General features: G+C 42.5%; 1 protein-coding gene across 1 annotated transcript in view; it reads left to right on the top strand.

The window, feature by feature from the left end:
• Positions 1 to 12,879, top strand: part of DOCK10 (dedicator of cytokinesis 10) — a 159,664-nt gene that overhangs the window by 17,034 nt on the left and 129,751 nt on the right. The window lies entirely within an intron of this gene.

Raw genomic sequence — 12,879 nt, forward strand, 5'->3', positions numbered from 1 at the left:
CCTGTGTGCTTTAGCCCCCCGAAAAGTCATGGTTAGGAGATACATGACATGATGAAATGGGGAAAGGCTGCATGGTTTGCTCCCCCTGGACCTATCACGTTTGGGTTTGGGTGGTGGTTTTTTTGAGCAATATTTAAAAGAACCAGCCAAACAAAAACCCCAAGATCCGTCCTTAATATTTATAGCCTGAAAAACTTTCAGAGTCCTGACTCTTAGCTGCTTTATTTTGGGAAAAACTGCCATTGGATTCTTGGCACTGATGATAAAAAAAGGATCTAAAGCCACGTTATTATACTGCTAGTGGAAGTAATCCATATTCTTCTTGTGGGATCTTTCCTGTCAGATAAAAAGATAGGTCTGCAGCTGCTCAGTCTGGAGGAGCGGGGTAATGGGACATCAGCACTTGAGCCAATGCAGTTTTACTGGCCCCTGTATGTACACATTTTACCTTCCATTTCCTTTCATACTTTATCCACATTTTGTACCTCATTTTCTATTTTGCAGCTGTGGAAGCTTATGCTCAGCGATTGAATGAGATTGTTCCTTGCTCCTGGCTGAACTCTTTGCATATGGAGCCTGCCTCAAAGTGAAATTGCCTTGAAATAACGAGCAGCTGACTTGGAGTGGAAAGAAGCCTGACTGGGAGGCTCTTTTGCTCTGTGTACGTTAGAAACAGAGCCTTCTGGAAAGTGACATTGTATGGCCTAAATGGCCGGTTTATAGCCTCTTGTTCTTGTCTTTGTGTTAGCCCCTGGCTGAAGGAGCTCTTCTGCCTTGGTTGGGTTTGGGGCTCTCCCAGACAGGGCACGAGTTGGGGCCCTGGTTTGCTAGGCTGAGTAAGCTGTGTTCTTTCGCAGTCACAGGATAACTCCGTTCAGAAGGAACTTCTGGAGGCTGTCAATTCCAGCTCCCCGCTCAAAGCAATTCCAACTGAATAAAGTTGCTCAGGCCCTTGCGCAGTCAAGTGTTGAGACTCTCCAAGGATGGAGATCCCACAGTCTCTATAGTGCCCTGTTCCAGTGGTTCACCACTCTTTATGGTGAAAAACTTGCTTTATTGTATTTATTTGGGATTTCCCCTGTTGCAAGTTCTGTTCCTTGTGTCTCGTCCCCGGCCAATGTATCTCCAAGAAGAGTCGGTCTTCTCTATTCCCGCCTGTTAGGTAGGGTATAGACCAGCAAGATCTTCCATTGGCATTCATTTCTCAAGGGTGGACAAATGTATTTTTCTTAGCATTTCCTCATGCGGTGTGTCCTCCAGCCTCAGTCTGTCTCAGTGACCTTGCACGGGACTTGATCCAGTGTGTCAGTGGACTTGTACTGGGTATTTGAGAATTGGACACACAAACCCAGATACTCCCTTTAATGCATTCATTCCCTGGTCATGTCAGCAGGTCTTTTCTGCAACTGGTTCGTTCTTCAAGGTGGCAGACCTGTTCATGTATTCTCAGTGTTGTCTCACCAGGGTAGTCATGTCATTACTGTTAAACATAGTAGTAGAAGTGCTTCCTTTGCTAGGGACATCTTGCATTATACCCAGGACTATACTGAACTCTGTTTATGTTGGCATCATATTGGTAGTTGATGATCATTTAGACATTGGCCACTGCTTCCAGCTCTTTATCCCTTTATTTTCAGCTGCTGAACTTCCAGCTCACAGTAGAAATTTGTATCTTCAAGGCATTTGACATTTTGAATTTAAAAATTTATTACGTTAACCTGGAATGCTTTAGGCAACTAAACTCCTGGCTCCCTGGGACAGTCCATCATTCTTGTGAGTTTGGAAAGGGGTTTCTTGGCTTGAAAATCCAAAAGCCGCCTGTGAACAGCATGTGCAGAGCCAGGTGGGAATTGCTGCTGATCTTGATCACGCATGTAGTCTAGCTCAGAGGTAGAAGGTGTTGGATACTACTCTTGTCCTGTCGGTCTGGCTTCTGAGAGAGAAAGAAGGAAGAGAGGAAGGAAGGATACCACAACTGGGAGGCAGAAGATGAGCCAGTGTAACCTCTCTGGCCTGATATCATACATAGAAAAAAAAGTGGCATTTTTCCATTTTTAACACAGACAAATTAAAAACATGCTGGGCTCCCAGGTGGTTATTCAAAATGTTGACATGCTAAAGAATGGGAGACTGCGGGAAAGCTGTGACCTAGGTGGAGATGCTATCAGAGTGCATAAGATGCAGTAACATGCTGGGGAAAAAGTTAACTGCAATCCCTGGTAGAGACTGAGACCTCAGGTCTGCAGAGCTGGTGAAACATTGTGTGCAGATTTCAGGGTCCCAGTGAAGGAGATGGAGGACAGCAAAGCCTTGTGTCCTCTCCATCTTGCTTATGACCATTCCTTGATGTGTGCCATGCAGGCTGCCACTGAGTCCCACACTCCAGTTCTCTAAATATTTTCATCCTATGTTCATTTGCAATCAATAGAGTACTGCTTGTCTAGCTTATCTGGTAAGGCCTGTGTTTGTACCTGTCTTGTGTAGGCAGTTAGGATTTGTGTATGAAGCATGAACTGTTCATTTAGTATCTGGTGCAACTCCTTGATGGTAAACTTTTTTCTTTGTTTAAAGTTTTTCTTCATTAAGCAACGTAAGAAACATAAGAAATAATTCATTTATCTCATAAATTCCTACCTCAAATATTAAGGCGTGTGCATTTTTTTTTTCATTTTGAGTAAGTTGTTTGAACAGTAAAGGAGCATATGAGTAGACAGGAGCGGGCCAAGAGATACCTTCTCTCACAAGCTCTTATGTGAGCTGAAAAAGAGATACCTTTTCAGACAGTTAAAGGCTGACAGCCTTCTGATTATGGAGCAGTTCTATTTTTTTGGTTACCTGTTCTTAGCTGAGCTGTCAGTACAGAGATGTCATTGGCTTGGACTAAGAAATGCATTTTCTCGCAAGATAGCGCTGTCCTTAAATTGTGCTTTACCTCCAGATTTGGGTGGCATCGTTTTGAAAGGAACTCTAGTCTTGCTGTATTTGTTCTTGCTTTGTGTTTCCAGCCTGTATTTGAACAGAAATAGCAATTTTCGATTGCGGCACACTGTGGCTGCTACAGAAATGCAGACTAGGTTGCACATCCTGAAGATGTCATGTCAGCGGTACAGTTTTTTATGACTTGTCTGAAGTTTGTTGATATCAGTGAGAGTTTTTACAGTGTTTTAATAGGCTTTTGATCATGTTGTAAAGGAGAAGGGGTAGTTCATTAAACCACTGTGCTATTCAACCCATATTCAGGCCACTTAACATAGGGAACATTGCTGTAAATGGCACCTCATCCAAACCCACATGTTATTTGTAAAACCTCATTAGCAGACGATAACTTCTCTTGGAGCCATGCAGTGTGCCGTGGGGAGAACAGGCTGAGTGACACTTCTCCCTGGTCTCTGGAGTTGCTTGTTTCATTTCCCAGTATTTCCATAAGCGGCAGGGCTGGTGCCAGGGCAGCAAGCGGAGAATGCATTTGCTCTTGTGTGGGAACAGTGACTTTCTATGTAGCTCACTGTGTTTCATTCTTGCAAATTGATTTGAGAAACATCTAGACAAAAGTCTTTGGAGTTTTTGCCTGTCATGGAAGTCTTGGACACTGACAAGGTAACAGACCACTTGTACTCTGTTACAGCTGTACAATCTGTCACAAAAAATAACATGTTAGAGTGAAAACAGACTAGTGTGGTGGTTTGGGGTTTTTTTCTTCTCTATGCCAAATTTGGTTTCCAGACTCTCTCCCATTGGGTTAGTGAAATGGAAGTCTTCTGGAAGCAGGGCCCGCTGCTGATAATGCCATTTGAGGGCTTGTGTGCAAGCTGAACATGAATCTTTCTGAAAGAGGGGAGTAATTTGCTACTAGATCTTTTTGGTAACCAATGGAGTAGTGCCTGGGTTTTTTCTGCTGTAGCTTATTTGTAAAATCTTCACTTCAAAAATATGAGCCTGGCCTTAGTCGTAACTTCTGGTGAAAATTCTTCCCAGAGTTTATCTTAATACATGTTTTTATTTAACACTGCCAGAGAAAGGATTAATTTTGGTACCTTCAACTAATTCTCCTCCAGTTTTATGGGATAATAAAAATTCTTCTAAAAAACAAATAAACATTTGCTTTATAAGTTAAATAGCTATATTTCCTGGTATTAAGTTATGTATTTATTTTTCCTGTTACAAGTTTAAGGAAACCACAACTGTGCTCTTAATCGCTCTTTAGAATATTTAGTGCTAAATCCAGAAGCCACTGAAGTGCATTGAAATAAAGAGGTTTTCATCACTGCCTATAGACTACAGTTCTCCTGTTTTCCTTAAATCTAAGATGTGAGAATAATCCCATTGATTTTTATGGAGGCTGTAGTTGTAGAAAACTACCTGTCAAAGTGAGAAATTACCTGAAGATCAGCAGGGTGCTTCACCTGAGTTGAAAATAAGAATGTGGCAACTGTTTGCATACAAGTTATAAATTTATTTCATATTTGTACAAAGACAATATTCTGAGAAACTCCTTTAGGGGTTGCAGCTCCAGAGATGTGGGTTCTAGCCGAGCTTCTGTCGTTAGCCTGTTGAAAATCCTTACTGCAGTCTTTTTTTGTCACTTTGTTTCCTTGTTTGTTAAATGGTTGCACTATGTTGATGCCATTGGTAAACTGCTATGGGATCTAACAGGAACCCCTTGTATTTTGGCCATGTACAATGTGGTAGTAATTAAGAGTACTCCACAGACTGTATAATGCATGTTGATGTCTGGTGAAAAGTAAGACAAGCAATACTGAGAAGAGAAAGGCAGCGTTAGCACGTGCAGTCATGGGGAGCCTGTTTCTGTGGTTATCAGATTCCCCCTCCCCCACACCCTCACATCCATTCGAGCTGGTTTCTGGTTTCAGCAGGTAAAGTCAAGGAACAGTGGAACTGTAAGAATATATTTTCCAGCATGAGCTTCCATGAGCTTGCCAGTTGTCCCGCAACCCCATGTCTGTTGTTGCATCCCTTGCTGGGCTCCCTGTTCCAGGTACGCGTCCCCCGTTGAGCAGCCTGTGTTGTGGTAGCACACTGCCATGGTTTACACAAGGGTGCTCTTAGAGCAGACACAAGGTTTTGTAGCCTGCTCTTTCTGTGCTACATGTAGTAGTGCTGCATAGGCAGCCTTCAGGTGGTCACTTCTTTATTTTTAAAGGTAAGCCTGTGCATAACTTGTCATTCAGTTTGAACTATGCAATATTTCTGAAGGATAGACCAAAACAGCAGTCCTAATCCTGCAGCCCTTCCTTTGGGCTGTCTCCATAGCTGTGGTGGAGAACATCTGACGCATTTTTAAAAGTTTTGGACAGTGCAATTACTCTTTTGTTGTCGTCGGGTTTTGGTTTATTGGTTGTGTGTGGGGTTTTTTGTTAACGTAAAGAGAAGATTTTATAAACACAGTCATTTAATTTACTTGTCATACCCAGCGAGGAGAGGTGAGTCTGGTGGTGAATTTGTCTTTCATGTACTACTCCCTAGAGGGTGCCATACACTTACTTTCCGCAGACCTTATGGTGGCTCTGTAGCTGGGTGTCATCGCAACACTTTTGTGGCAGCGCTGGGAAGGTGCCCCCGGACTGTTGCGCTAGTGTAAGCCTTGCTTGCTGCCGTAAGGTACAATGAAGAGAAATGAGGTGGTTGAATGATTTGAGCCCCTCTCGTATATTATAACTATTCTACTAATTGGGGAGTTTGCACTGACTGTAACTTAGTGTGGTTAAAAATTGTGTTGGTCAAGGATAGCTTCTTGAGAAGGAAATACAATTTCAAGATGAAAAAGCAGCGTGTCATTCAGGAGCTGGACTGCCCAGTTACTGTGTAAATCCCTGCTTTCACAGGTCACTAAGGAGCGGCTGGTGGAAACTAAAGAAATGCAAAGCCTGTGTACGTCTTACTCTCTTAGCTACCTTTAGCAAGACCCTTGGACCTGCTGTTTGAGACCTCGGTGTTCCTGATATTCAACTGTTCTGAAGCAACACTTTGAAATACAGTGCATGAATGTTTTTAAATGACTCTGAGAGGGCATGTTATGAGTGGAAGGCACAACTGCTGTTTATGGCTTTTAGCAACTGCAAGCACATGAGCTTTCTTTGAAATAAGTGCGTGATCACTGTGTATGCTTTAAAGGTGTTTTTTTTCCTCTCAAAACACGTGATGGCAGTGGTTCAGCATAGCACTGCGTGGCCTCTTATAGGACACTGGGCTGGATATGAAAGCTTTGGGACATAACTGTGTTGGAAGAGAAGACAGGGTGGCTTCTGAAGATAGATTCTTACAGTCCCCCATACCTCCACTAGCAACCTGGCAGCAGACAGAGAACACAAGGTGATACTGGAAATCCTGCCTCTGTGGCAGTGAGAGATGCCACTATAATGTGGTATTGGCCATGGTGCTTTAAGGACACAGTTGTCAGAAAAAGCACTGTCAGAAAGATCAGAGCTTACACTTTTCCTCAGGCATAAAATGAGCAAGGAAAGGAGACACATTGGGGAGGGTTTCTTTCATCAAGCAGACTGCCATGAAGACGCTTCTTGGAGTACTTCACCTCCGATCCAGGTCTTGGCGTTGGTTCCTTGGAGGCTGGGTAGGATTAGATTTGTTTTGAAGTAGCAGAGCATGAAGAGAGACTTTCAGACTTGGGTACATTTTTTCCTTCTTCTTTCCTTGCAAATGCCTTCAAGCCTTTATGAAAACAAACACTGGAGACCAAGAGCCTTTTGATGTCTCTGAGGAGAATTCCCTTTGCTAAGAAGGTAATGTCTATCAGCTCTTTTTTATTTTGGAAGGGTGATGTGGGTGAAAAATGATAAAGTGCTGAGAAATGGCACAGTAGCTTACCAAAATGTGAGTGATCCTCATCTGCATCAGGGTAGAGACTAATTTTGCTGGTTTATCTTGCTTCAAATGCTTGCCTGCTGCTTGTATAAGCTTAGACCTTAGCAGAAGTTTTACTGTAACTATGGGTCTATGTGTGGAGCTGTAAGTGATAGCCGCTGGCCACATTGCTTATGTGTTGTTAGGAGCTGCTCATCATCTATAGCAGGATTATGTATGTAGAATAGTAACTTGTGTAGCGTAGTCTTGAAAAACTGAAAGACCTCCCAAGAGAATGATTCATGGTGTAAAATGGTCAGGGCCTGCAGGGGGACTGAGTCCAGATGTGCCCAGCTGAGTGTTGTGTATGTCTCTGTGTACCATCACCTGCACTGGAACTATGCCAAGCTATCTCTGATTAAGCTGTGCAAGTTAAATAGCTCATCTGGCAAATTTTTGTGCTCTCTCTGATGAATGATTTTCAGTGAAGGGACATTGTTTTGCCAGTTTATTAACAGCTGACTTTAGGTAAATAGTCCTGTCAGTCTGCCTGAGAGTGACAACAAATTGCTGTCTCTGACAGTAGCTTTGTATAAACCCACTTCACACCAGCGAGTACCTTGCTAAGCTGGATACTTGGGCATCCTTTGGTAGGTTGTAATAGCGGTGTGACTATTATCATCACTGCTGTTGTTTGTACTACGCTGTCTTTAGCTCTTGTTAATGGCTTTGGGCCCAGATGAACAGATTGTCTTAAGAAGTTCTAGGGGCATTCCTAATTTTGTGGGTAGTTCTTGCAGTCACCTGTCACTGCTGCTTTAGGATCATCACACTTCAAGAGCTTCTGTGTAACTTCTCAGTGCATGATATGCAAGCATCTTGGAGAGGAGGGCTGGTTTTCCAGAGAATAAATAAAAAACCCCATGCCTTTCAAAAAAAAAAACCAAAAAACAAACAACCAAACCAAAACCCAAAAAAACGCATTAAAAACCCAAGATGGTGAATGCCATCATGACAGCTGAGCAGGTGTTGGCAAAGGGTTCTTCTAACCTGCAGCTGTCCTCTTTGCCTGAGGAGAATGCACCCTCCTCAGTGTTTCCTTTGGAAAGTCATCCTCTCCCTAAAGGATGTTCTCTAAGATCTGCCTTTCTATCTTCCTGTTTACAGCCCTGGGCTGAAGACCAGCATACCAATAGGTTATGTCCTGTTGATTCAGATGACATGAATTCAAATGACGCAAAGAGAAAGGAAAGTTAATGGAATAAAGAAGGCTGTGGGGAAAGGAACAAACTTTTAATGTGATGTGCTAAAGAGGTATGAAATACGAGTGATAGAAGATAGCATCTTCAGAAAGTCTTGCAGCCTGCAGAAACAGAAATGCAGGAATGTTGCAGAAGAGAAATAACTCGGTGCTTGGAAGATGAGGGGTTTAGTCTTTACTGCAGGCCTCCTGCTAGAGACAGTTTACCTCTTCAGGTCCTGGCTGCCCATTTGCAGAGCTGGCATCTCTTGTGTGGAAGCTGAGGCTGGACGATGGCTAGCTGTTAGCTCGAGGATCAAGATGCCTTTGAACTTGGCTTTCTTATCAGGGATTTTATAAGATATAGCAAGTGTGACTCCTGCTCTTGCACAGCTTTGTTGCTGCATGCACCCGGTTCATAGAGTTGTCAAGGTCTGGGTCACTGAAGTCATCTGGGTTAAAACAACTGTCTGTCCTCTCCGATTCTTTTTTTTTTTTTTTTTTCTTTCTGTTTTTTGTTGGGTTTTGGGTGTTTTTTTTTTTCATTGAGGTACCTTTGGTTGTCTGCTTCCCAGCCTATTCCTGTAAACCATCATGCACAGCTACTTAGCATAGCTGAGATGAGCGGTAGTTAAGAATGGAGTGAGAGTGGGAAGCAGGTGGCTTCCAATGTGGATATTCCTTAGTCCAGCCTTACTGACAGTCCTTCTTAATGGGGAATTAAGGAGTTGCTTGCACAAAGGAGCATTTTGCTTCCCAGGGGGTGTCACTGAATTCAGTTTCTGGATTGAAGTGTTAATTAACGCAAAATAGTGCTTAATGCTTCACTGTAAGAGTAGGTAACTGTTGATACTTGGTGCATAAACATAATGTATGTTAATGAGATCCCTACATTTGAAAAACAAAGCTATGGCTACTGTGTGTGTCCAGGCACTTTTAATGGGCTGGGAGGTTTCTCTTCCAATGATAGCTCATGCTTCTGTGGGATTCCCTTAAAACAGAAGGGGTTTTTTAGCGCTTCATCCATTTCTTTTCCCTGGTGCATTAGCTGTTTTTTCAGTTCTTGAATTTTGATCAAGGCCTGGAGGCTACTTCTAGCTGGCTTTGGCTTGTTAGTTTACTTGTTTTCAGACTAAGTGTAATTTTTCTCTCCTAAGAGATGAAATTCCAAGATTATGTCATTCCTGCTTCTAGCTAATATTAGCTTAATCCACAAATAATTGTAATGAAGTCAGTGGGGCCACTGGCAGAGAATAGTTTGATCCAAAGACTGCTGAAATGAATGGGATTCTTCACTGAGACCAAAGCAACACTTTAGCACCCTAGGGCTTGACCCAATTCATGTATGCGTGCATGCATGTTCACATGCAACAGTGTTGGGCTGTGCTATGGAAATCAAATTTCACAAAAAAATCCCTGCCGGTTTTCCCAGCTGAGCAAAAGAAGATGCTATACAGACAGACAGGAGATGCGTTAGCAGCCCCCAAGGTAGCACAGCAGTTGCCATAACAGCCAGCACTGGACATTATCCAGGCCTGTTTTGCTGCTGCTGGAATTAACAGTAGGAATGTAGGTCTCGCAGCTTCCAAGTGCATCTTTTGTGTGAGCAAAGTGTCAGCCGCATTTGCAGAGTGAGCAGGGAATTGATGAAAACGTAAAGAGCAGCCACAGCAGGCAGGATTGTTGATTTGGTGCACAAATTACCCAGCTTTGCCTCTGCGCTCTTGTAATCGCATTAGAAAAGTCAAACTAATAAGCATGCTAGGAGGCCTCCTTTGTCGGGCGTGCTGGTGGACAGGCAGGCAGGTCACGCAGGCGTGGGAAGTCTGCGCCCAATGAGGTCCAAGGAGGAATTGCTGGGTGGGTGCATGGACAGAGCTGGGGGTGAGTTCGGTCGGTGCCTGCCGGTGCAGCTATTTCCCTTATGCACTCAGAGCAATTTACTCTAAAGAAATGAAGGCGAGAAGTAATGGCAATTGTTGCTTTAAAAGGACAAAATTAAAGGATTTAGCTTTTCTGGCAAATACTTTAATTAAAATGGTGATGTCTTTTGCTAGATCGCTGAGCGTTTAAACCCTAATCAAGCCCAAAAGTATTTCCACAGAATGTTTTCAGTGCGATTCCTGATTGAGACTGTGAGGAGGAGTATTATTTACAAAGACCTTATTAATAGACATTACCAGGTTGCTTATGCCACCGTGGGAATTGATGGCAAAACTTTCACGGCCTTCATTAGAAATCAAAGCCTTTTGATGCAAGGTAAATATGATTTTGGGTGCACATATAATAAAGTTATACATATTAGCTTAAAAGCAGCTTCTCTGGAAACCCTATTGGAATTTCTTCGTTTTCCTAATGTGTAAGAGAAATCCATTTTCTGTAGATATTTTTAGTGCTTAACTTCCCCTCAAGTGCTATTATCTTACAGTCTGTACCATTAGCGCTTGCTGTGTTTCCAGGTCAGCCATGTGATTGCTAAGCATCCCTGCCTGCTCTTTGAATGACTTGTTAGGCAGGAGCCAGGAAGGCAAGTTGTTACTGCTGACTGCTGGCAGCTGCTTCTCCCTGCCTGGATCCTGATTGATAAAATAACATTAAAACACTTCCCTCTTACCCTTCTTGGAAGGTCACCAGCGTTCGGTTCGGTGTGAAACCCTGTCAGCAGAGACCCTTCTCAAGGCAAGCCTCCTATGTAGATGTAAAAATGTATTACTCTGCTGAAGGCATGCATGTGTGGGAACACACAACAACTGCACTATTGAAAGGCGTTTTGGAGCTGCACACTGCTGTATCTCATTGAGCCACGGCTGTTTTAGCATGAGCTGGATGAAGCAGTCCAGCTTTCTGCAATTTTTTTACCACTTGTTACATTTACAACTCAAATGAGCTTGCTGTGCTTCAGAAAATTGCAAGTGAAAAGATTACAGCCCAAATCCCTCAGTGAGCTTAAATATGTCTCTCTTTTTTTTTTTTTTTTTTTTTTTTTTATTTTTTTTTTTCACCCTAAGGCAAAGTATTTTAAAAACAGCAGTGCTGAATAATGAGAGCTAATAACTCTCCAGATGTTTGCTATTTTGCTACATATGACTTTTTAAAAAAGGTATTTAAACTGATCTTGCCAGTTGTTGTGGATGCCTCTGTGTGTGTGTGTTTAATGAACAGCTGGCTCTTTTGAACTAGGAATTTTAATACTTTCAGTTCCATGAAACTGGAATTGGAGGCGGCGGCTGATTGTACAAGAGAGGGACCACATTTTCTCATGTGAATTCAGAAGCAGGGAGGGAGGGAGGGAGAGAGAAAAGCATCGTAATAATGCATGTGTTTCAGTTTCAGTGGATCAAATCTTTCCTCTGTCTGCATCCAAGCTATTTGGTTGTGATCAGATGATCAGAGCTCAAGGAAGCGATTGGAGAGCGAGCTGGCTGCAGCTGCATTGTAGGCTGTTTTCAGGGACAAGGAGCCACTGTTTTTCAAACATAGCATAAACATAGAAGTTATTTTGTAGGCTTCAGGATGCAGATATGGGTTGTGCTGCCAGCATTGTTCTGCTCCAAGCTTTTCGTTCTGTGGTACAGAGGAACTGTCCACATATCTGCAGACGACGACGACGAGAGGAGTTGTCACATGAAATTCTGCCACTGGATAGCGATGATGAAATGAGCAGACCCAGGACTCTCATCATAATGGTATGATACACTTGAATCGGCAGAGAGGTGTGACAGAATTATTACAGATGTTATGTGATTATATTTTTCTTTTAACTATGTATTCATAGAGTAAGGCCATTGACAGGCTATTTTTCACTGTAGGTTAGTTAGCTGGTAGATTTGCTGTCTCTGTCAGACAGCTGAAATGTTACTTTACAGGTGAAGCTGTGAGCTACTAAGTTCTATATAAAGTAAATGTTCTGTTATTTAATTGTTGGTGTGTTTTGTTGCTATTTGCAAGATAGTCAGCCCTGGAGCCAGTAGTGTGGTTATGTTTTATTTCAGACTTGGAATTCCAAACAGCAGACAGCTTAGGAAATGTTTACTAAGTCTGTTCATCATAAAAACAAACCCAAAAGCCAAACAAAACAAAAAGCCTTTACTTTCACCCAGGATGCAGTTGGAATTTATATCAAGTTATATGCAAATAAACTCCTATATATCTTCACTACAAACTGTTTGCAGCAGTAAAACGTTTGCTGGATCACTGCTCACCGGTTTAGTGAGTTGCCTCTGTTCTTTAACGAAGGGGGTCTTGAAAGGCTCTGTGTCTTCAAGAGTCATTTTCTTTCTGAATTGAATTAGATTATTTTTGTTTTGTGGTGGGAATATAATAAGCACTATAGGTGTATTAGGAAGAAATGATAGGGTTGTTTCTCATTGTAAATCACTACCAGAATGAAGAATACACTTCCTGCTTAGTTACTGCTGCTTTTTGCCAAATACGTGTATGGCAACTATTTCCAGAACCCCAGAGTGGCTTGGGTCTGAGGTGGCAATGATTTAGTACTGTGTGGCTCTCGCTTAATAACAATATTACCAGGGCACTGCAAATAGTATTTTTGCAAATTTGTCGGGGCACTCATCTATATCATTTGAGTGGTAGAGATTGTTTTTCTTATATAAAGTATGTTATGATGTCCAAAGTGCATCCCCCTGGTACCTTAGTCCTAAGTGGGTGATGGTAACATTAAAGAATTTAATAGCTGTCATGAGATGTAACAGTGGTTTGAATAGAGCGTTGCTGCCCATAGAGAGGTGTGTGGTGCAGTCATGGCAACTATAGTAGCTAGGACCCAATCCAGTCGGTGCTTTACGTATCAGCTGAGGGTA

This window comes from Falco punctatus (assembly GCF_963210335.1).
Source record: "Falco punctatus genome assembly, chromosome: 13".
Lineage (NCBI taxonomy): Eukaryota > Metazoa > Chordata > Aves > Falconiformes > Falconidae > Falco > Falco punctatus.